The sequence below is a fragment of the Malania oleifera genome, chromosome 12 (assembly GCF_029873635.1).
Source record: "Malania oleifera isolate guangnan ecotype guangnan chromosome 12, ASM2987363v1, whole genome shotgun sequence".
NCBI classification, from domain to species: Eukaryota; Viridiplantae; Streptophyta; class Magnoliopsida; order Santalales; family Ximeniaceae; genus Malania; species Malania oleifera.
In genome coordinates this window covers 28,554,232-28,581,514 of record NC_080428.1, presented here as the reverse complement: position 1 = coordinate 28,581,514, position 27,283 = coordinate 28,554,232, and positions in this window count along the sequence as shown.

Sequence of the window (27,283 nt, the reverse complement as noted above, 5' to 3'; positions counted from 1 at the left end):
AGAAGCAAAGTCAAAGAATTTTCAAATCTTGTTGAACACCAAAATGAATCTCATGCATCTTTCATAAAGAATAAAAAGTTGAAAATTGAGGAGTTAGAAAAGGACTTGAAAGACAAAGTTGAAATTATCTATAATTTTACTGAAGGACAAAACAATTTTGAAAAGCTCTTAGGATCTTAAAGAAATTCTCTAGATAAAGAAGATCTTGGTTTTAATGGTAAAGAAAATATAAGGAAAAGACAACTTTACATAGGGTATTTCAAAAAAGAATCAAAATCATTTGTTCCAACTAAGAATCATTATAGATATACTACATGCTTTAAATGTAGAAGGTTGGGTCACATACAATTTGATTGCCCTTTGAAAAATAAAGATGTAAAAATTAAGAGAGTATGGAAGATGAAAGGTCAAACTAGCACTAACCCTCCTGGACCCAAGACAATCTGGGTACCAAAGCTAGTTGTTTAATTGTGTCTTGCAGATTTGCTTAATATCCACATCTTTAAAAGATAGATGGTATATGGATAGCGAATGCTCACACCACATGACCGGAGAAAAATCAAAATTCACATCCTTCACACTCAAGGATGAAGGGTTTGTTACTTTTGGAGATAATGCTAAGGGAAGGATCACAGGTGTCGGTAAAGTCGGTAATGATTCCTCACTCATTGTTGATGATGTTTTATTAGTTGAAGGTCTAAAGAACAATTTATTGAGCATAAGTTAACTATGTGATAAAGGCTACAAAGTATCATTTGAACATGACAAGTGCATAGTTGAACACAAAACTGATAATAAGATACTGTTCATTGCTAAGCGACATGGAAACGTATACACCACAAGTTTTGATAACCTAACTTGACAAAGTGTAACATGCTTATCTACTATGAATGAAATAAGTTGGATTTGGCATAGGAGACTAGGACACGCAAACATGGATTTAATTTCAAAATTAGTTAAGAAAAAATTAGTTAAGGAACTTCCCAAGACAAAATGTGTGAAAGATAAAATCTGTGATGCATGCCAACTAGGAAAACAAGCAAGAACAAGCTTTAATAAGAAGAAAGAGATCTCCACTACTAGGCCACTTCAAATGCTGCACTTAGACTTATTTGGACCAAACCAAATTCAGAGTTTAGGAGGAAAATCATACGTTTTTGTCATTGTTGATGACTTCTCAAGATACACATGGGTACTGTTCTTAGGTCATAAAGATGAAGCATGTGAAAATTTTATAAACCCATGCAAGAGAGTACAAAATGAAAAGGGATACACAATTACCAAAATTCGAAGTGATAGGGATAGAGAGTTTAAAAATCAAGGCATGGAAGACTATTGCAACTCATTAGGAATTACCCATAATTTTTCAAATCCTAGAACACCACAACAAAATGGCGTAGTTGAAAGAAAGAATAGATCTATACAAGAAATGGCCAGAACTATGCTTAACGAACATAGATTACCCAAATACTTCTGGGCTGAGGCAGTGAATACCGCCTGCTATGTACTAAATAGAGTTCTAATTAGACCATCACTTAATAAGACTCCTTATGAGTTATGGAATGGCCATAGACCAAACATATCATATTTTCATGTTTTTGGCTGTAAGTGTTTTGTGCTTTGAGACAAGGAGCATTTAGGAAAATTCGAAGTAAAATCTGATGAAGGTATCTTCCTAGGTAATGCCTTAGATAGTAAAGCCTTTAGAGTGTATAATAAATGAACATTGACGGTCATAGAATCTATTCATGTAGTGTTTGATGAGACGAATCCCTTCTCCAATAGAATTGATGAAGATGAACCTGAATTAAACAAGGAACTAAAAGAACTATCAATTGAGAATGATTCAAAAAAGAAAATTGAACTTAAAGAACCATCCATTGAAATTGAAGAAACTACAACTGAGGTAAATGCACCACGTAGAGAATGGAAATACATAAAGAATCATCCCATAGATCAAATAATAGGTGAACCCACTACGAGGAGTATCCACTCGCTCCTCTCTTAGGAACATGATGAGTCATTGTGCATTTTTATCACAAGAAGAACCTAAGAATGTGAGTGAAGCTATAGAGGATGAATCTTGGGTGCTATCCATGCAAGAGGAATTAAATCAATTTGAAAGAAATAGAGTATGGACTTTTGTTCCCAGACCAGAGGATAAGTCAATCATAGGGACCAAATGGATATATAAAAATAAGAAAAATGAAAATGGAATAGTTGTGAGAAATAAGGCTAGATTAGTAGCTCAGGGATATAACCAAGAAGAAGGTGTAGATTTTGATGAAACATTTGCCCCAGTAGCTAGGATGGAAGCCATACAAATGTTATTAGCATACGCAACGTTTAAGGTTTTCAAGCTATATCAAATGGACGTGAAAAGGGCATTTTTAAATGACTACATAAATGAGGAAGTGTATGTAGAACAACGCCCTGGGTTTGAAAACCATAAGAACTCAGATCATGTTTATAAACTAACAAAGGCCTTGTACGATTTAAAGCAAGCTCCTAGAGCTTGGTATGAAAGGCTAAGTGGATTTCTATTAGAAAATGGATTTATAAGAGGAAAGATAGATACAATCCTGTTCATAAAGACAAAGAAGGATGATATTCTCCTAGTGCAAGTATATGTAGATGACATCATCTTTGGCGCCACCGATAAAGAATTGTGTAATGAATTTGCCAATACAATGCAAAATGAATTTGAGATGAGCATGATGGGTGAACTAAATTTCTTCCTAGGACTTTAGATTAAACAAGCAAATCATGGAATTTTCATAAATCAATCAAAGTATATTAGAGACCTACTCAAAAAATTTAACATGGAAGACGGAAAAATACTAGGTACACCTATAAGCACTTCATTGAAAATAGATAAAGATGAACAAGGTATACCAGTAGATGTCAAACTATATCATGGAATGATAGGTAGCTTGTTATACCTGAGTGCCAGTAGACCAGATATAATGTTTAGTGTATGTTTGTGTGCAAGATTTCAGTCTGCTCCAAAAGAGTCTCACTTGCTAGCTGTTAAACGTGTACTTAGATATTTGATAGGAACCATGGACATTGGGTTATGGTATCCTAAGCACACATCATTTGAGATTCTTAGTTATTCAGATGCTGATTATGCGGGTAGTAAAGTGGATAGGAAGAGCACTAGTGGTACTTGTCACTTCTTAGGACACTCCTTGGTCTCTTGGTTTTCCAAGAAACAAAATTCAGTTGCCCTTTCCACAGCTGAAGCTGAATACATAGCGGCAGGTAGTTGTTGTGCTCAAACGCTTTACATGAAGCAACAATTGAAGGATTTTGGATTAAGCTATGAAACAATTCCCATAAGATGCGATAATACGAGTGCAATAAATATCTCAAAGAATCCCATATTACATTCATGAACTAAGCACATAGAAATACGACATCACTTTCTTCATGACCATGTACAAAAAGGGGATGTAAGACTTAAGTTTGTACGCACGGATGAACAATGGGTTGATATATTCACAAAACCACTTGCGGATGATAGATTTATACAAATTAGACGTGAATTAGGTCTCACGCATAGTTGGGAGGTTTCTTAGAATCATGATTAAATGATATAATTCAGGGGGAGCAACATCTCTTACGATTTAATCACTTGAAAGTGCATATTATTAATATTATTAATATTTGGTATCAACATTTGGATACATTCAAAACCTTAAGATCTCTAAGGGGAAAAGAACATAAGGTTGCATCTACTCATGCTTTATTTGTTTACACCTTTTTTGTTGATGTCAAAAGGGGGAGAAAATCTGGAAAAGCAAAAATAATAAAATGGAAGCAAAGAGGCTTGGTAAAACTAAGTTGCAAAGGGTGAGATATTCAAAGGGAGAAATCTAGCATATTACATTCATTATGAGCATATTTCTTATTTCATTTGAATTCAGGATAAACACTTTGTGTATGAACATGAGCATATTGTCATTCATTGAATATTTGATGCATTAATTGAGGGGGAGCCTTGTTAGGCGTAACCCATTATATATATTTTTGCTCGTGCATTTGTCATCGTCAAAAAGGGGGAGATTGTTGACTCAACGAGTCCAATCTTGTTTTGATAATGACAAATCACTTGATATTTGATCTGTGCATTGAGTTTGTGAACAAGACTTACACTAAGCATGCATTGAAAGTTAATAAATTTTGGAAAGATCCATGGAACTCAAAGATTACGGGAATCAAGACGCAAGCAGCAAAGGTCAAGAATATCTTGGGAAAGGGTATTTAGAACTCATGTATTAACATTTTCATATGATTTAATTTGAGGCTCATTATAACTTAGAATGGTTTTAGGATTCATGCAATTCATGTACATCATTAGGAAACTCTTATGGACCTTGAAATGTTTTCAAAATCATGAAAAATATATTTTATGAAAGACCCAAGAAAAGGAGCCAAGCATATTTTTTAGTTAGAAATGAAAATTTGAGAAAAGGGGGATTTCGGTCACCTGAACTCAAACCTCAGTAGCCTGAAGAATTTCTTCGGTTGCCTGAAGATTAAGTTCAGTCGCTTGAAGAATTAAATGGAGAAAACAGAACCTAGCTGAGGCTCTTCGGTCGCCTGACCTTGGAACCTCATGCGCTTGAAGTTGACACTTCAAGAGCCTAAAGTCGAGTTCGGTTGCCTGAACTCGTGGGAAAGCCTAAAAAATAAGTTCTTTAGTAAAAAGACACGTGAAGTATCTTATTGATCCAACAGCTGAGATTAATTCTTAGGGTAATATAATATATATTATGAATATCTAAACCCTAGAACACAAGCTAAGAGACACAACAAGAAAGATATACATCTCATTGCAAGAATTGAACCCTAGAGCCGATTTTCTACACTTCAATGTTCTTCCATCTTCGTTGGGAAAATATTTACTGAAATCAAAAGGGCATTCATTCATCCAACTAAACTTTAATCCAGTATTAAGGTTTGATCTGTCAAGTTATTACTTTTCAAGAACCTCTCATCTCTTTACGTGTTTATCATTAGAAATAGGTTTTGATCTTGTGTGTGTATTCACATATAAAAATTGATTTTCGAAAAGATCATGTTTTGAGAAAAACTTGTTAGCTTGGTCGATTGATTTGCGATTCAAGAAGTACATAAACACATATTCATATATATTGTTTATTGGGCTTCTTATTGAAAAACCTACTTTGATTAAAATATTGGAACTTGAAGGAAAACTTTGTGATTTTTGATTGAGTTGTATTCAAGTCAAATTTTTGTTAAATAGCTCACTTCAAATATACTTGTGCATCTTTACAAAGTGAATTAAGAACCATAGTGGACTCCAAAGCATTCCAAATATATTTTCACTTGGGAGTTTTGATTAAATACGAATTTGTGTGTTGACACATATCATACATCAAACGATTGTATCGTTTTTCATACATTCTTGAGCTTCAAGTTATATCATATGTTAATGTACTAGGAAATTGAATTGTACTCACAAACTTTTGTTAGAAGCATTGTTTTGAGTGTTATTTTTAGATTTCATTGTAAACACAGTTTGGGTTGTGAACCGGGTGTGAGGAGGAAGCTGTACCTCTTATGAGCAGCTGATAAGGAGGGAGTTGTACCTCTTGTAAGCAGTGGTTTGTAAGGGAAACTCCATCCCACTTTAAGGAGCAGGGTTTTTAGTGAACTTGAGTGGTTGCTCAAGGTGAGAACGTAGGCCAAGTCGACTGAACCTCATAAATTCGTGTTTGTCTTCTCTCTTCCTTTTACTCTTTATTTTCCGCACTATATTTAAATTGAGTATATTGCATGCATAGATAGGATTGCCACACTCACACATAATTGAGCAACTAGAAGTAGTTGGTAAACTTATAAGAAGTGTGTAAAATGAAATTAAGTGGATTATTTTTTTTTAAATATCGAATTCATCCCCCCTCTTGGGATTACACCTTAACCAACATCCCCTCCTTATAAAATTTTGCTCTCGAAAGTTACTATCTGTATTGAACACCATCCATTAAGAAAAATAAGCTACTTATTTTATTACTTACGCTCACTTATGGCGGAGGAATACCGTGGTTAGATTTAGGGTTCTGAAAGATTACATATATACTCATAAAATAAAATTCTCCCAAAGCCAAAACATTACCTATCATATATTCTAAATTACAATTACATATTCGTCATTCTGCACTAAAAAAAATAAAACTGTCCTTATTTAAACTTACAAATCACTATTGTGCCCCACTAAACAGGTGTAAGTATTTTTGTCTGATTTCCTCCTCAAGCTCATAAGAAACTTCTTCTACCACGTGATTCCTCCATAGGACTTTTGAAAGTAGAATAGCGATCCCAATAGGGGGGTGAATTGAGTTATTTAAAAATTATAAGTTATTTTTAAATTCTTTTACTTGCTTGTTTATTACTCACATAAAAACTTAAGTAAATCAATCAATTATCAATCAAAACCAAAACACAACAATTTGCTAAAAAAGTTAAACAATCAACCACACAATATCAACAACCAAAATAACCAACAAAGTGCAACTCTTTGAATTGCTTTCAGCTTTTGTAATTAGCCCTGTAATTTGTATACAAGCCCTACTTTGGATTGAATTTTATTGTGTTTCTCTTCATTAAGATTTCCACAAATTAGCCAACGTACTCCCTTATGGGTTTTCGCAAATGGTTAATTGAAACGTACTTTCTATAGATTAAAAGTCTTCTTGGAATTCAGTGTTTAAGCCTTGCAACCTGCACGTAGCATACATAGGAATATATATATATATATATATATATATATATATATATATATATATATATAGTGCAAAAATTAAAAAGATTCAAATGTAACTTTACAAAATCATTTTTCAAGGTTTTCAAAAATTGGTCTCTAAGTCCTTGCACCCTAATGAGCTTTATATTTCTAAATTATATTTGATTTGAAGTACTTACAAATGAATTTTCTGAATATGACTTTTTAAGTACTAAGTCTTCAAGTCTCTTGAGGTTTATCTTGACTTCGAATCCCACTTAGCCTTTAAGCTTTTTCATTTGTCTTTTATTGCTTCAATACTCTTGTAGACACCCTATTTTTGCCCTAACCAAATAGAACAAGGGGTTTCCTTTTATTATTTTATTATTATTTGTATTTTTATTATCGTTATTTTATTATTACTTTCTTATAAGCATTCTAGGAAAAATTCCACTAATAAAAGACTTCAAGATTAAGATGACCATTGATGGACCACTATTTCAATTCAATTTCTCCCTCAACCATTCATTTCCTTGATGATGGTCTATGTACCTTGGATTCTATGAAAGGTCAGATTATGTTCTGAGGTTGGGGTTGACCTAGGCTAGTCAACTCGTGAGATTCGTTCAATGTGGACTTGTGGACTTTTAGTGTGCACTTGGGCCTCAAATATTTTAAAATATAGGCTTTAAGATATTTCATGATGGGTTAAGGCCCTAGTTGAAAAGGAATTGGGCTTGGATTATTTGAAAAATGTCAGCCCGAATTTTTAGGTAATAGGGCTGAAGCCCATTTTTGAAATTTGGGTTTGACCCCTTTTGAAAATCAGGCCTGGGCCTAGTTTTTGCTTAAGAAAAGGTCGGGCCCAAGTTTGTTTTTAAAGAATTGGGCCCGAGTTATTTGAAAAGGGTTGGGCCGACCCATATTTTAAAATGCTTGGGTCAAGTGCTTCATTTTTTGAAAGGATGAATCATCGTCTCATTATTGGGCTTTTTCAGAATACTGGCTAAGTAGTATGTAAGTCTAAAATGGATGCAGAATGCATGGTATAATACAAGGTATCTCACAACATATATACAACATGCTATACGTGGAGTAGGATGTGGCTCCTGTCCCAACTCAAGGTAGGTACGTATATATAGGGTTCTTCATGACTTTATCCTAGTTAAGGAAAACTATATACAAGTATGTGTGGGTAGGCTCTAATCCCTATATACAAAGGTTCCCAATCTAACCTCCATCCTCACCCAAAAGGGGTTTGGACAAAGTTTAAATTGAGCGGAGTAGTTCGCGGGTCCCCACAAGCTCACTTGGGGATGTATTTACAAAAGATGGCCGCATATTGTGATAATGATGATCTGCTTATCCATTGTTTCCAAACTAGTTTAACAGGGGAAGCTCCAGAATGGTGTCACCGAGTAAAAATACATACATGGAGAGATCTAGCTCGCGCTTTTATGACTAAATATCGCCAGGAGGCAGTTCTAATCTCAAAGAGTAGGGAGGAGAAGACGAGCGATTGCTCTTATCAAAAAAGGGAGATGACAGCCCAGAGTCACCCTATGATAGGAAAAGGGAAAGTAGTTTACCCATATCCATGTGTTGCCCGTTTCCCTAAAAGCACCCCTCAAAATAGTCCCAATCGGGTAGTCATCCAAGAGCAAATTGAAGATGCAATCAATATGGGGAAAGCAAAGTGCTCAGAGTCAGAACGAAACCTTGTTAAATGGGTTGATAGAAAGAAAAGTAAGAAAGCCCAAATGACACAAGAGCAATGTTGTCAGACAGTTTCGCACATCGAATCTAGAAACAACCTCGCTTTTAAACACCATGATGAGTAGACTATACATGCAAGCACAAGGCCTTTGGTCATGCCCGCCCATGTTCAAACACAAGATAGAGGTGTCCAGAGGAAAGTTAGAAAGATAGACCGTATCCCGATGACCTACGCAGAATTATTTCCACAATTGGTTGAAAGACGTCTAGTTGTGCCTACACCTGGAGCGTTGGTACAGTTCCCTTACCCAAGATGGTACAACCCAAATGCTCGCTGTGAGTATCACGCTAAGGCAATAGGCCATTCAATTGAAAAATGCTGAGCCTTTAAGCATAAAGTACAATCATTAAGAGAGGCTGGTTGGTTAACCTTCGACATCAAGCAACCTGGAGTCCAGGGGAATCTTTTGCTCAATCATGAAGAAGGAAGTATTAGGGAGGTTCCCAAATCAATGGTTTCAGTTGTTATCCATAGAGGCTAAAGTGTTGGAGTACTGAGCTTTTGACTATCTAATCCTTTTCAGTTGATGTTCTTTTGTTTTCCTTTGTTATTTGCATTTTGTAATCAGTGAACGCCTGTGTCTCGAAATATTTTCTATCTTTAATAAAATGAATTATGCATCTCACTTGCATCATGAGTCCAATTGCCAAATTTTGTTTGCTTATGTTTCATGCGGGAATAGGGAAAGTAATATTGCCAGTATTCACAAGCCGAAAAGAGCTGCTAATTGTCAAAAATTTAACCCAAGAGGTAAAAGTAGAGAAGAATAAAACAATCATCAGATTCAAATGTTATGAAGAAGTATCTTACTTTCCAAGGAATTCAACGAAGCGACTGTGCTGTTTTGATAATTTCCTATCAATTCATCACTCATGTTTTGATCAAATGATGGATGGCCCTCTTTGGCTGACCAGTTATCCCTCAAAGAACCCAAACAATGATTTACCATTTATTAACCAAGTTGAGCCTGAATGTTAAACCAATTTTTTTTTTCTTAAAAGTCAGATCACCAGAAATCTAACTAGGGCATGGGTACCTTAGTGTTTGGCAAATCATTTGAGACAATAGTCATTACCAAAAGGATGGTAGGCCATTGTTCTGCTACCCAAAATAAATTCAAAGAAGAAATCCCTTGCAAACCCTTTTTGAGCCTGAAAGATTCATTTCTTGATTAACCCGTCAAAGGATTATACCCCACACTGGGGCAGTTTTAAAAAAAAAAAAAAAAAAATTGGTCCCAATTGAAGTTCAAATGAAAATATAGTCAAGATTCCTTTATAAAAGGAAAAGGGAAAGTTGCAGTAAAAAGAGATAGACAATGAAAGAAAAAAAAAAAAACAAAGCAGAAGAAGAGGAAGAAGAAAAAAAATAAGGGACTTACTACATATGTGATCTTTGACCAAATTACCCTTGATAAAATTGATGATTTTGAGCCTTATGTAACTCCTTTCTTCTTTAACCCATATCCTTAGCCTACATTACGGTCCAAATGAAAGTCCTGACCAGATTGGTATACATTGTTGTCTTAAATGATTTGTCAGACTCAATACTGAGTCTGAACTACGTAATGATCTGATCCTGAAAAGGTACGTAGGCAGCTTGTTTGAATAACAAGTTCGGTCAACAACTTGCAAAATGCCTCAACTCGAATTGGGGGCATAAAACATTATTTGGGGTGGTATTTTTGAGCCTTAGTTTCCCTTTTATTCTGAAAGCCTACATCCCTAAGCCTACGTTTCATCCCAAGTCTTAAAGACCATCTTGAGATCAAAGCATGGGTTGATGAAATAGGGGCAGTTGAAGAGAAAGGCATTCATCTAGGCTGGGAAATCAATGTTATACGACTTTTGAATATTGGTATGAATTCTCCCCCCGTGATAGCATTGAAACATGGTAAAACAGTTATTTTGTGTGGATGGCCTTTTGATTTAGCAAGTTGATGTCATAGTTGCATAATCATTCTTCGTTCCTTAAAAAAAAAAAAAAGGGAACCCTTCTTACTCTTTAGAGCGTTAAAAGAGGATGGATAGTCAAAGAGTTTCAAAATCACCAGTACTTTCTATGAAAAAGATACCTGTGGTGAAAGAGCGGCCTAACTAGGGTAAATGTTATGTCAAAATCTGCTTATCCAACAATAGAGTCAAGATCGGTGTCAGATGAATTTAACTAGGGTAAATTTTGAGTTGAGTCTCAGTAGGTCCCATTCAAGCACCTTCTTATCAGATTGGAATGTGAAATCAAAGTCAAGATCAGCTGTAGGTCCATTCAACAGGGGCATATTTGGTGATTTTTATTTGAGTTGAGTCATTCACTTCCATGACCGAATGAATAAAGAAGATTAAGCCAAGATCAGTTACAGATCCATTCAAATGTGGTGAGTTTCATGTAGAGACCAAGGATGAGGTCATTGATCACAAGTGCATTGGGAGAAAAGATTCATGCATTTTCATGCATTACCTAAATTTCATATATTGCCATGCATTCCATGCATTACCATACATCTCATGCATTGCCATGTAATTTATGCATCACCTAAATTTCATGCATTGCCATGCATTCCATGCATTACCATACATCTCATGCATTGTCATGCATTACCTACATTTCATGCATTGTCATCCATTGCATGCAGTACCTACATTTCATGTATTACTATACATTTTATGCATTGCCCTACATTTCATGCATTGTCATACATCTTATGCATCACCATGCATTGTATGCATTACCTACATTTCATGTATTACCATACATCTTATGCATTGCCATGCATTTCACGCATTACCATACATCTTATGCATTGCCATGCATTTCACGCATTACCATACATCTTATGCATCGCCATGCATTTCATGCATTATCCTATATTTCACACATTACCACACATCTCATGCATTGCCATGCATTTCATGTAATACCATGCATCTCATGCATCGCCATTGTGCGTTTCACACATTATACAAAAAATTAAAAAAAAAAAAAAAAAAAAAAAATGCATACATATAATCACAAGTTAGTAACATGCATATCAATAGCAACATATCACTGCATTATAAGTTAGCAATATGCGTACATATAGCAACATATCATTGCATTCTAGCATCACAAGCAGCAATAGAGCACCCTTCACACTTGTCTTAAGCTTTCAAATGACTATTTGACATCCGTGATGGAGAGATTCCAATTGTGTTTAATTCTAAGTTGGGGTAGCTAACCCCAAGCACACATTGATTTACTTGGAAAACTAGGGCAAGTTGACCCCAGACACATATTGATTTATTTTGAAACTGGGGCAACAGATCCCAAAAACAAGGGGATTCATTCATTGACATTCGGACTTTACCCCAAGTGCATTTTCCAAATAGAGAAACAACTTTCCAAACTTTGCTTTCACACCTTGTTACTAGTTGAGGTGGCTCGGATCATCGTATCTACTACGGTTTGGATTCTTACATTCGAAGCAAGTCATCATTGTGTCCTATGGCTGGATCATCGTATCCCTACGGCTCGGATTCTTACATTCGAAGCAAGCCATCATTATATCCCATGGCTGGATCATCGTATCCCTACGGCTTGGATTCTTACATTCGAAGCAAGCCATCATTATGTCCCATGGCTAGATCATCGTATCCCTATGGCTCGGATTCTTACATTCGAAGCAAGCCATCATTGTGTCCCATGGCTGGATCATCGTATCGCTATAGCTTAAATTCTTATATTCGAAGCAAGCCATCATTGTGTCTTATGGCTGGATCATCGTGTCCCTACAACTCAGATTCTTACATTCGAAGCAAGCCATCATTGTTTCCCATGGCTGGATCATCGTATCCCTACGGCTTGGATTCTTACATTCGAAGCAAGCCATCATTATGTCCCATGGCTAGATCATCGTATCCCTATGACTTGGATTCTTACATTCGAAGCAAGCCATCATTGTGTCCCATGGCTGGATCATCGTATCCCTACAGCTTAAATTCTTACATTCGAAGCAAGCCATCATTGTGTCTTATGGCTGGATCATCGTGTCCCTACAACTCAGATTCTTACATTCGAAGCAAGCCATCATTGTGTCCCATGGCTGAATCATCGTGTCCCTGCGGCTTGGATTCTTACATTCAAAGTAAGCCATCATTGTGTCCCATTGCTGGATCATCGTGTCCCTACGGCTCGGATTCTTACATTCTAAGCAAGCCATCATTGTGTCCTATGACTGGATCATCGTATCCCTACGGCTCGGATTCTTACATTCGAAGGAAGCCATCATTGTGTCCTATGGCTGGATCATCATGTCCCTACGGCTCGGATTCTTACATTCGAAGCAAGCCATCATTGTGTCCCATGGTTAGATCATCGTATCCCTACAGCTCAAATTCTTACATTCGAAGCAAGTCATCATTGTGTCCTATGACTGGATGATCGTGTCCCTACGACTCAGATTCTTACATTCGAAGCAAGCCATCATTGTGTTCCATGGCTGGATCATCGTATCCCTACGGCTCGGATTCTTACATTCGAAGCAATCCATCATTGTGTCCTATGGCTGGATCATCGTGTCCCTACGACTTGGATTCTTACATTAGAAGCAAGCTGTCATTGTGTCCCATGGCTAGATCATCATATCCCTATGGCTCGGATTCTTACATTCGAAGCAAGCCATCTTTGTGTCCCATGGCTGGATCATCGTATCCCTACGGCTCGAATTCTTACATTCAAAGCAAGCCATCATTGTATCCCATGGCTGGATCATCGTGTCCCTACAGCTCAGATTCTTACATTCGAAGCAAGCCATTATTGTATCCCATTGCTAGATCATCGTATCCCTACAGCTCGGATTCTTACATTCGAAAGCAAGTCATCCTTGTGTCCCATGGCTAGATCATTGTATCCCTACGACTTGGATTCTTACATTCGAAGCAAGCCATTATTGTGTCCCATGGCTGGATCATCGTATCCCTACTGCTCGGATTCTTACATTGGTAGTAAGCCATCCCTGTGTACCTCAACATGGATTCTTACATTCAATACAAATCATCCCTGATCGGCAAAAGCAAACAATACCTGATTGAAAAGCCCAGACAGTTGTGTGGCTTGGCTAAAATAGGTGTCTTTTATCTTTGCAGGCTTGTTGCTACAAAAAACATAGGAGAGTTCCTACCGTTACATTGAAGCAACAAAGCCTACAAAGAGGGGCAGCTGTAGACACCCTATTTTTGTCCTAGCCAAATAGAGCAAGGGGTTTCCTTTTATTATTTTATTATTATTAGTATTTTTATTATTGTTATTTTATTATTACTTTCTTATAATTATTTTTATTATTTATTATTATTATTTTACTATAATTATTCTGGATTATTATTACTATTTTTTTATTTTTTATTTATTTTTACCTTATTATTATTATTATAATAATAATTATTATTATTATATTATTATTATTATTATTATTATTATTTGCATTAGTATCTTATTTTGGTTATTATTATTTTTATTATCTTTATTTTTATTAGTATTATTATTATTATTGTTATTTTACTGATAGTATCTTTATTATTTTTATTTTTACTATAATTATTTATTATTATTTACTATTAGTAGTAGTATTATTATTATTTATTATTATTATTACCTTATTGATGTTATTATTATTATTATCGTTATATTATTACTATAATTATTATTATTATTATTATTATTATTATTATTTCTATTTGCATTATTACCATAAGAATAAAAGCAAAAAAATAAAATAAAATAAAATAAAATCAAAAAAGGAAGTTTTTTTAGGGTTTTAGAATTTTTCTTATAAAAGGAGGGGGTGGAGACCAAAGGAGAGGAACCCAAGTCTCCTCATTGCCTTCACGGGGCACAAACACGATAGCCAAACAAACCAAAAAAAAAAAAAATCTTCTTCTGCTTCTTCTTCTCCCCTATTCCAGCCACACTCCACTTTTCCCCTCGGAGACCATCACACTCACGAGCCCAGATCCCGTCTCTCCCTCTCACAACCATAGCCAGCCAACTACCTACCCAACAACCTCCATCGCCACCTTCTGTAAGCCACCCGAGAACCCCCTGTTCCATCCATCCCTCTGTAGCTGAGCGCCATAGCTTCAGGAAGAGCCCTGACGCATCTCTATTCTCTACCCAGCAATCGGCGCCTTGGGCGACCCTTCCACCACTCGCCGTTTCCGCTGTCATCACACAAGCAGTAGCTCTACCATCATATGACCTCATCGGTGAGCCCCTGCAGCAGTTGAATCTCCTCCATCAACCTTCACGGCCAGCTAGCAAAGTCGTGAGCCACCACCGCTGCTACACCAGCCCCCAGGACCTTAGAACCATCCCACGGTGAGTCCCCTACCTCCCTATATCAGCACACACTCACACAACCAGTAAATACACACACACGCTCCCACATGCACACACACTCACCTTATGTTTTAAAGCTTAAATTTTTCTTTATTTTATCCCTGTTCTATATATTTAAATTGTTATTGAAAGGTTTTTTTTTATTAATATTCATATGGTTGTATGTTTAATCTTGTCATTGTAGAATTTAATATTGAATATTGTGGTAAGTTTATTTATTTATTTATTTTTATTTTTTATTTTGTTTTTGTATTTGTTGTGAATATTGGTCGCTTGCTTTAAGTAGTTTATATTGTTTAGTTGTATATATTTCGTGATTTAATATTATTATTACCGGTTTTATTTTATTGTTGTGATATTTGTTTAGATTTTTTTTGTAGCATTCATTATAAATACTAATTGGTTTTCTCTCATTTTTGTAGGTTTCCTTTTTTGTTGGGGCTGGTTTCAATTTTTACATTTTGTGAACTGTATATATGTTAAATAAGTAGTATTATGATTGATTGAATATTATTGTTAAAGTTTTTATTTTCTTGTTGTCATATATTTATTTAGTAAATAGTATATTCATATTTAGGGTTTTTCTCTTATTGTTATATTATTTTTTTTATAATTAAATATTCAAATATAAATTGTGTCTATGATGTATTATCAAAGTAGTTTTTTTTTTTTTTATCATGTGTAAAGTTATTATCATGTTTTATTACTATGTGTAAGATATTAAATATTTAGGATGGTATATTGATTTTCGATTTGATTTATTACCATAATTTAGTATTGGGTCACCATATTGATTGTTTACGTAGCACTAATAGTTTGAATTGGTTTCTATAATTTCACTTCTTTCTTACCCTAGTATAATCACCTACTAATTTTAGAATTGATTTGTCTCCATATTGTATAGCTTACACATTAATTGTAGGGTTGAATTGTTTCCTAATTTCATTAGTTGTTTTCCATTTTTATTATTGTGTATTTATTTGTTAATTTTTAGGTCGATTTGTATCCATAATTTCAATTATTTCCATATTTATCATTTTGCACTTTACATATTAGTTTTAGGGCTGATTTGTCTCCATAATTGCATTAGTTGCTCCCATTCTTATTATTGTATTTGGTATATTAATTTTAGGATTGATTTGTTTCCATGTATAATATTGTATATTTACATATTAATTTTAGGGCTTTATGTGTTTCCATGTTATATATTTAGAGTTATTTTTATTGGTATTACGATATTATTGTGATGTGTTGTTATTATTTTAGTATCTGTTATTATTAATATGATATATTATCATTACTATTATCATTATTACTTTTTTATTATTACTATTATTACATATTCTTAATATTTTTTTTTATTTGGTGTATTTATATTTTGTATTACGTATTGCGGTATTTATTTTCATTATTTATTTTTGTGTGTATTATCCCTATGATTTTATTGCGGGGGTATGAGCCTTCGGGCATCACGTACCTTAAGCTCTGAGGGAATATATATGTATATATTTTATTTATTTATTTATTTATTTATTTTTCATATGTATTTATAAATTCATAAAAAGGAGTAATTTAAAGACTTATCAGATTAATTTAGGGATAATTTCAAATTAATTAGGTACCGTTCGTAAGAACGGGCGCGTAGGGGGTGCTTGTACCTTCCCCTCGCGTAACCGAACTCCCGAACCTAAGTCTGGTAACGTAGACCCATTCTACCCCTAACGGGATAGTAATCATGTGTTCTAACCACACTAAAAGGTTAGTGGCGACTCCGACATTCCCTATTTTTCCTTGAAAATTAAAATTGATTTTTATTTCGCCGCCCAGGGCACACGCGCTCCGAGACGTCGCAACAACTCTAAGAAGCTTTCACTTGATTTGGCATTGATTTCCAGCTTGCTTCCATGACAAACATGAGTGTAGTTTTATGTAATCCTGAAATAAGGTCACTCAACAACACATGTTAAAATATCGTTCATTTGTTATCATCAAAACAAGATTGAAAAACCTAGTTACGCCAACAATCTCCCCCTTTTTGATGATGACAAACGAGGAACAAAGATGAGGGTTCCTTTTAAAAAGTAAAACAAACTCTCCTTTACTATAAGCATTCTTCAACATGTGACATCGAATATGTATAGCATGCGGAAATGTTCAATATGCTCAAAGTCAAAGATAAGATATTCAATATGCAACTAATGGACTCAATCATAGCTTATCATAAGGATCATTGTTCAACATGCTTATCATAAATATTCCATATCATTGTTCAACATGTGCATCATAAATATTCCAGATCATTGTTCAACATGGTTCATCATAAATATTCCATATATTTAATATAACATTTTGCCTTTCACAATCTCTCCCCCTTTGGACATCATTCAAAAACAAGGGGAAAGAAACATGTTATAAGAAATAAGCAAGGCAACCAAGCCAAATTTTTTTTTTATACAACGTGCCAAAATACAATCAAATAGTTACAAATTTCAGATTTTTAAGAAACAACATCAGTTTTCATTATCATAATGATGTTCTTCTTGTTCTACATTCCCTTCTTCTAATTCTTCTTCTTCTTAGTTATCATCTTCTTCTTCTTTAGAACCATACTCTTCTTCCATGTCTTCCTTATTATCATCATCATCACTTCCATTTTTGGAGTCCTCATCATCAATTCCATCATCACTAGCAGGAGCGGAACTGATATCCATAGGATCAGCGGGACGAGAGGAACTGGCTAAGTGTTTCTCGATTTAACTCAAATGTTCATCAAGTGAGGAGAATTAGCATGAAGAGAAGAAAAGTTTGTTTGAAGGGGTTGGATCCTTGTTTGCATGTTTTGGCTGATGGTGGTGAATTGCTGGTAGAATGGATTAAACCATGCAGGAGGAATGGTAATAGGGGGTTGACGTACTTGACCTCCACTTACCTTTAGAATCCATCCATCCTCATACTTTTCATAAACCATTAATTTGAGAGTTGTAAAATTGTAAATATCAAAATGGGTGCGTTTTACAAAAAAATCAGAAGGGAAGGATACTTGGAGTTTTTCCAAAAGCATGTCTAGGATTCCTCCATTGGGAAGGTTGACTCACAGTGCTTCTACACTTGATATCATCCATTTAAGCATAAGACTCAGAATGTTTAGTTTCTTGCCTTTGAGCAAGCACCAGAGGACAAAGCTGTCTGCATAGGAGATATATGCATGTGATCCAGCTTAAGGGAGTATATTATGTGATGATTTTTAGAAAAAAAAAAATTAGCTTGAAGATTCAAATGTTTGCACAGTGGATGACTTTCAAAAGAAACAGGCTCGGTATCTAATATCAAAGGAAGGAATTCTGCTGGAGTGAAGTCCTATTCTAGAATCCAAGAAGTACCAAAAGTAGGGCATTCAAAATCTCCATTGGTGATTTTAAAAATTTTTGCAAGGGATTTGGGGGTGAGAGAGATAGATTTTCCCATCACTTTGGTAGAAAGTCTGTGTTCTTCCTTAACAAGATTTGCATAGAAAATTTTGACTAGTTTGGAGAAATGTCCTATAGCTTGATAGAGAATGAAAATTTTCCATTATATGGCCTCAAATAAGGAAAGTATATGTGGGAAATCAGACTTAATTGGTCTTGTTTAATAATCTAGATTGAAATCTTTTAACTATTGTTTCATGTATAGTATTTGCGCACAACAACTCTTGGCTGCTACATATTCAGCCTCAGCGGTTGACAAGGCTTCGAAGTTTTATTTCTTTGAGAACCAAGATACTAATGATCTTCCTAAGAAGTGACATGTGCCACTTGTACACTTTCTATCAATTATGCATCTGGCATAATCAACATCTGAATAGCTTATCATTTCAAAATTAGTGTCCTTTGGATACCACAAGCCTAGATCAAGGGTTCCTATCAAGTATCATAGAATTCTTTTGACTGCAACTTGATGAGATTCCTTAGGTGCTTATTGAAATCTAGCGCACATGCATACACTAAACATGATATCGGGTCTACTAGTTGTTAATTATAGTAAACTACCTATCATCCTTGATAATGTTTTGTGTCTATTGGTTTTCCCTTTTCATCTTTATCAAGGCTTGTTAAGGTACTCATAGGGGTTCCTATGGGTTCACTTTCTTCCATATCAAACTTTTTAAGCATATCTTTAATATATTTAGTTTGATTTATGAATGTTCCATTTTTGACTTGTTTGATTTGTAACCCTAGGAAATAATTTAACTCTCCCATCATAATCATTTCAAACTCTTTTTGCATACATGTGGCAAACTCTTTACATAGTTCTTCATTTTTTGCACCAAATATGATATCATCAACATAGATTTGAACTATTAACATATCTTTGTTTTGGTCTTCATAAAAAGTGTAATGTCTACCATTCCTCTTGAAAAATTATTTTTGGTAAAAATTTACTAAGTCTCTCATACCAAGCTCTAGGAACTTGTTTTAAACCATACAAGACTTTAGTTAATCTAAATATGTGATCAGGATATTTTAGATATTCAAAACATAGTGGTGTTTACATAAACCTCTTCATTTATATACCCATTTAAGAAAGCACTTTTTACATCCATTTGATATAGCTTGAATTCCTTATGGGCTACATAGGCTAGGAGCATTCTAATTACTTCCATTCTTGCTACGGGGGCAAAGGTTTCATCATAGTTAATACCTTCTTCTTGATTTTATCCTTGAGCTACTAGCCTTGCCTTGTTTCTAACCACTATCCCATTTTCATCTTTCTTATTTCTAAAGACCCATTTAGTTCCTATGATTGAATGATCTTTAGGTCTGGGAACTAATTTCCATACTTGACTTCTTTCAAATTGATTAAGATCTTCGTGCATAGCCATAATCCATGAATCATTATTTAATGCTTCTCCTACATTTTTTTGTTCATCTTGAGATAAGAAAGCAAATGGTTGCATATATTCCTTAGTAATGATCTAGTGGTTACTCCTCTTGAAGGTTCTCCAATAATGTGACTTTGAGGATGATTTCTTATGTATTTCCATTCTTTTGGTAATTCTTGATTTTTTGTGGGTTTTTCTTTGTTAGTTTCTTCATTGTCTTCTTCTTTTTTTTTTTTTCTTTAATTTCAAGATTTTCCATCTTTTATGAGATATCCTCATTTTCATCATTTTTTATTTCACTAACAAAGGGATTTGATTCATCAAAAGTTACATGTATTGATTCAACAATAGTAAGTGTTCTTTTATTATAGATCCCATAGGTTTTACTATTTGTAGAATATCCTAAGAAAATTTCTTCATCTGATTTGGCATCAAATTTCCCTAAGTCATCTTTGTTATTTATAACAAAACATTTACACCCAGATACATAGAAGTAAGCTATGTTTGGCCTTCTCCCTTTCCATAATTCATAAGGTGTCTTGTTTAGATTTGACCTAATAGATACACTATTTATTACATAACAAACTGTATTTACAACTTCAACCCAAAAATATTAAGGTAAATTATTTTCATTTAACATAGTTCAAGCCATTTCTTGAAGGGTTCTATTTTTCCTTTCCACAACTTTATTTTGCTGTGGAGTTCAAGATGCTGAGAAATTATGGTTTATGCCATGATCATCACAAAATTTTTCGACATCATTATTTTTAATTTTCTACCTTGATCACTCCTAAAGTTTGTGACTTTATATCCTTTCTCATTTTGAAGTTTCTTGCAAAGAGTTATCAACATTCATTTTTGTTGGTTAAAAATAATACCCATGTATATCTAGAATCGTCATCAACAATTACAAAGTTATATTGTTTTCAACCTAAGCCTTGAGTTCTAGTGGGTCCAAACAAGTCTAAGTGCATGAGTTCTAAGGGACTAATAATAATAATAATAATAATAACACATATCATAATAATAAACTATCAAAACCCTAAAAATCATATATATATGTATATATATGGAAACAATCAAAACCCTAAAATCAATGATAACTTGGAAATAGTAAAAACATAAAAATTGATATACAATAACGTGGAAACAAATCAAACACTAAAATAAATATGCAATATATACAATAATAATAACATGGAAACAATGAAAATCATAAAATAATATACAATATATATATATATATATATAACAATAATCATGGAAATAATCAAACCCCTAAAAAAATAACATATATTAATAACATGGAAAAACCCTAAAAATGTCTGAATGATAATAACATGAAATAATCAAAACGCTAATAATAATATCACCTAAACATTAATACCATGAAAATAATCAACACTCTAAAAATATTAAAATAATCAAAACCCTAAACAAAGATAAACATAAAATAATCAAAACTCTAAAATAAGACAATAATTAAAACCACATATGTAAATAATAATAACATGAAATAGTCAAAACCCTAAAACAAGACAATAATCAAAACCCTAGAAAAACCTAAATGATAATAACATGAAAATAATCAAAACCCTAAACATACATGACTCACTCGAAAAATGGGCAGCTCGGAAGCTATCCCAAGTATAGGAGTTATATCGTGTAATATTAAGCCCAAGGGTTAGATCGCCTCCTCAGGGAATGCATTTTAATCTCAGATTTTATGTTCTCCCAATCAAAATTAAATTGCACCGAACTCAGTTTAGATTCAGGTTTTCAAGATTGTTGAGTTCCACTTTGAATTAAATGACATGTACTTTAAAGTCCTAAACTAAAATGCACTAAATAAAAGAAAATAAGAATAGAAACCCTATGTCTACTTAAAGAAACATTGGGACACGCGTTAATAAAAACTAGAAACCTAAAACATGGAACTAAAACATGCAAGAATGGAAACTCTAATCTACCTAAGGAAACATCAAAACACGCACTAATTAAAAATGGCAACTTTGGACACGAAATTAAAACACACAGGAATGGAACTCAATCAACACATACGCACTAACAATCAAACCTTTAATATGGATCAATAATTCAAACCGAGAACTCGAACAAAAATGCAAATACATCAAAAATATAAACTTTGAATGATACCGAAAGATAAAAATAAGAACTTTAACAAAATTGAAAAATACGACCTTTGACGAAATTGACCCTAACTAACCCGAGATTCAATAAAAAGACTAAATTTTGGAAAAACAACTTCAAACAAAAATTCTTTTATTTATTTATTATTATTTGGCTAGAAGTAAAACAGAATTTAAATTAAAAGAACGATAAATAAATAATTGAAAGAAGCTAAACTAAACTCTACCAATCTAATGACAATATTAATTGAGAAATCTCAAATAATCAAGAATTAAACATCAATAAAATAAAATAAAGTAAAAGTACTTAACAATCACTCAAACAAATTTTCAACACTCTATTTAACTAACTAAATAATTTAAAAACAAAACACATTCAATTGCATTAAACGGAGAAAGGGAAAAAAGCCATAGCAGATGGTTCTCATGTTGCTGCTGCTACTGGTTGTGATGGAGACTTTCGGCCACTGTGGAGGAAGGCTTGCTGTGCTCGAACAGGGGGCTACTATGCTGGTGTTGTTGCAGCTACAGAGACACACGGCTGCTGGTGTTTCACGGGTTGCAGCAGAGAGTGGCTTGGCAGCAGAGTGGAGAAGATGCTGGCTTGCTCTCGGGTGTTGCTGCTGTGTTGTTGAAGGTGGTTGCAGCTGCTGTGTGGAACTGCTGCAGAAGAGTCTCCACTGGAGTGGCTTCGGGGATCTGGTATGGTGTTGCTGTGATGGAGTAGCTTCAGGGAGCGGGTGCTGGCAGCAAAGCAGAGGGAAGCTGAGCGAGTTTAGGGAGAACAAAGAGGGAGAGGAAGAGAGTAGGGGAGAATTCAAGGAGAAAATTAAAATAAAAACAAAGGTTCAGCTGTAGCAGATTGAAGCACAGTAGGAGGGCTCCGGGTAGGGGTTGAAGGCAAGGTAAGGGAGAAACAGACAAGGGAAGGAGAAGAGGGAAGAGAGGAAGAGAAGAGAACAAAGCAGAATTGAAAGAAAAAAATACAAAACCAAAGAAGAAGAAGAAGAAGAAGAAGAAGAAGAAGAGCAAAGGAGATGAGAGAAAAGCTTGGTGCGCAGGGCACACGCTAGGAAAGAGGGGAAGAGAAGAATAAATAGATATTGAGGAAGAAAGCCCTAGACCTAGATTAGAGATTTGACCCATTTAGAGGACCCGAAATATTATATTTTTTTATTCTCTGTTCATTGCAAATTCTGCTCTTTTGGAGCCCGTATTTCATAAAACTCAAAACACAAAAGTTGTAGATAATCCTTTCCTCTTTCTCTAGAAATTTGAATCATCTTAATTGCAGCCTGGATGGAAAAGTTATATATGAAATACGAACAGGTATCGATTTTGATTCCTGGGAATTTTCCTACGACAAAAAATTACCAAAACTTCATAAATAGTGCAATAAAGTTCAAGAATGATGATTTTGGCACTTTATTAAAATATTGGACAATTTTGGACATTTAATTAAAAATATAAACCATAAAGCCCGGGTTAAACGTCCAATTACGCAGTTTCGACGCGTAATCACACCCCCCAACTAACGTTTTGCTAGTCTCTAGCAAATGAAGTGAATGAATTTCAGGGCGGTGTCTACAACTACATACTCCAGTAATCATGAAATAAATGCACATGTGATATAACTATACTACTTCACATACAAGAACATACTGAATTTCACACAAGCTCGTTCATATTCAATGCACACGACTCCAAAGCACGTCACTCATGCAAGTTTCATCGTTTATATGTGATTTGAGAGTAGTATACTCACATGAAGTTAATCAGAGGTACATTCAGAGTTAATGCAACCATATAAGTTCGAGTATAAACAGGTAAACTCTCGAGGTGTGTGTGATATGTGTGACTCAGTACACCTAGGATGCCAGTGGACACCTACAGAATGGTCGCTTTGACTCGGCCTAACTGGTATACTCTCAAAAACACTCAAAGAAAATGGGTTCACTCATCATATGTGAGGAGGAGTGTCGTGATCAAACATCCCACATATTAAAAGGAACAACGCTAAGTATATGGAGTGGACTAGTCTGGAAAGGATCTAGCCTATCTATGAGGTGTCGGGTCCTTCACCCTAGCATCTTCTCACCTACTCGCTATATCCAACTGAGACCACCCTAGATCAACTTACTCACAAACTTGTCGTGAATACATCTGAGGCATTAACCAGTTGAAACATCTTCATATGTGGAAAATATTTGTCGTCCTTGACTTTTTGTGATATGTATTTGGGCCGGCATTGACATTTCATTTCATGCGCATGTGTATTGCTTATTCTTTTTTTTTTCTGCTCATTTTTTTTTTCTGTCTTTTCTTGAGCAATAAGGACAATATTAACACTTCTTTTGTAATCTTTATGCCATCAATGGGAATTGAGCTCGAATAGAAGTTCATGAATTAAGTCTATCTCTAGGGGTGGCTCAGCCTTCACATCTTGAGTAGGCTACAAGACCTAGGTTTCTATCTCCCCACTAGGTATCACCTCTAGGCTAGCAAATCAAAGCATAGACTAGTGTACAAAGGAATCATCTAGAAAAAGAGAATTGAGTTCCATGAACTCTGATTTGATATTAATGCTCAAAAGGACGATAAATAGCTCAAGTATATCTCACAAGGTGTCATAGTCTCCACGGGTGCTCTTTCAGTGCTCACAGGAAACCTTAAGTGCAATGAATCACGTGAATGTGTTTATTCAGCCTCGTGAGATGCCGTATAAATACAGGAAATTATATAGTCAAATTAACACGAATGTACTACCAATCAATTCTTCATGGATTCATAAGATCATATAGAGAGAAACTACGCATGATTGACTCAAATGTGTCATTTATAAGTTATATGCAAGTATGCGAAGGGTATACAAAGTGTTAAGCATGACATAGTGTAATGTAATTCCTCAGTGCTCCTCCTTTCTTTCTCTCTTTCTTTGATTTTTTTTATTTTTTTTTATTTTTTGTTTTTTTTTTAAATTAAAAACCCAGTACGTGTACGTGCACAGTGTCACATGCGAATGCTCATCCCCCCCAACTAAAGTGGAACATTGTCCTCAATGTGAAAGCATAGGGGAAATAGAAAATACTGTGCAGGGGAAAAGTAAGGCATACCTGAGTGGCGAAATAATGGAAAACAAAGATCGAACTATGAGAAAATAGACCTAAAAACTAACTAAAAATAAAATAAGATAAAATAAAAGGAAAATAAGGGAAAGAAAAACATCACAATTGTCTTGGCGGAGGCTCTGGAGGAATTTCGTTTGGTGGCCGCAGGTCTATAAATTGCATCAGCGGTTCTCCAAATTTGAGCCGCCACAATCGATCAGTCATCATACCTGCACGAAAATCAACCTCAAATGAATTAATGCATGTCAAAATACCAAACAATTTGTGTGCAGGTCGACCCTCGTGTGTGGATAAGAAAGGGTCTTTATTCAACATTGTTTCCAGGAAATGTGCTTCTTTATGAACTAACAGTTGAGAGAAAGTGATCGGAATAATTACCTGCAATTCTTCAGAAGCATTAACATTAAAGGTTTTACCTAGTTCTTTGAAAATTATATGCTCACCATACTAGTCACCCTCTTTATCGGGTGTACATATCATCATACCACTGCAAGAGTCCGCTTCCACATTAGGCTCCTTAACATCTGATTCAGGCGGGAGTGACGGTTTCACAATTTCTGAGCTTAGAGTATGAGGTACCACAGGTTGGTACTTCGTATGAGTATTAGTCTCCTCATCAACTAACTGCTCTGCTTCTGGCCCCGTTTCCTTTGATTTTTCCTTGACCTCTTCTGGTTTAGTCATGACTTCTAGTGTTGGGACAACTGGTTGTTCGACGATGAGCATCTCAGGTTGGGGAAATTATTTCTCGCTTCTCGAAGTAGTGGTGGCCTCTGCTGTCTCAAGAGAAATATCGTGTATTTGTTGGTGTGGCTGCTGGTACTCTTGAGGACTAGGTTGAGGTTCCACGGGCAATTCTTCGTTTTCTAAGATGTCCAACTGCGTGCTTATCGCATTAATGGTATCCCGCAATTCATTATTATGATCGACTTGAGTTTGCATGAATTGTTGGAGCATGTTCGCCATCTGTGTTATGCTATCCTCCATAAATTATGACGATGTACAGCTCGGAGGGATATGTTATGGCTGATATTGAGGTGGAGGGTTGCTTGGGCAGTTTGGTGGCTCGTATACATCTCCACCATTGATTGTGCTGATAGGGTGTGCAGTTATGGGTGCTTGAGTGTATCGTGTGTTGCACTGTGAGATATTGTTAGTTAAGTAATCAAAGAATGATAATACTTGATCTAGATCCTTGCTAACGGGCTCTCCATTAGACATAGTTTGGACAAAACACTTGCAATCAGGGGTAAGAGCACTATAAAAATAATCAGCTAACCTACATGAGTCAAACCCGTGGTGTGGACAAGTACTTAGCAGATCTTTGAATCGCTCCCAGCAAGCCCGAAATGTCTCGCCATCCTGCTGCACAAAATTAAGAATCTGTTCCTGCAAAAATTGAGTTCTCTATGAGGGACAAAACGCATGTAGGAATTCACGCTCCATATCAGACCAATTAGTGATAGAATAAGGTCTCATAGAATGAAACCAAATCAGTGCCCTATCCTGCAAAGTAGCAAGAAATAAATTCAGTCTAGTAGATTTGTCAGCTCTAGCATGAGAGAAAAACATGTTGTAGGTTAACTCAAACTCTGCTAGGTGCTGATAAGGGCCCTCAGATTCCGTCCCGTAGAACTCGGGTAGCAATGACGTCCTCCCGCGCTGCATCATGAAATTAAGCTCGTCATAAGGCAAAACAGTGGAAGAGGATGCAGTGGCATATTCAAGCTGCAAAAAATCCATTATCGTGCGCGGTGCAGGTGCAGCCATTTTTCAAAACTCAAAAATTTTTTTTGTTTTTGTTTTCTAATTTTTTTTCTTTTTCATAAAACTAAAACAAATGACGGGAAAAATACAAAATTGAGACTAAGAATGACATTCCTCGGCAACGGCGCCAAAAACTTGACTCACTCGAAAAATGAGTAGCTCGGAAGCTATCCTAAGTATAGGAGTTCTGTCGTGTAATATTAAGCCCAAGGGCTAAATCGTCTCCTAAGGGAATGCATTTTAATCTCAAATTTTACGTTCTCCCAATCAAAATTAAATTGCACTGAACTCAGTTCAGAATCGGGTTTTCAAGATTGTTGAGTTCCACTTTGAATTAAATGACATGTAATTTAAAGTCCTAAACTAAAATGCACTAAATAAAAGAAAATAAGAATAGAAACCCTACGTCTACTTAAAGAAACATTGGGACACGCGTTAATAAAAACTGGAAACCTAAAACGTGGAACTAAAACATGCAAG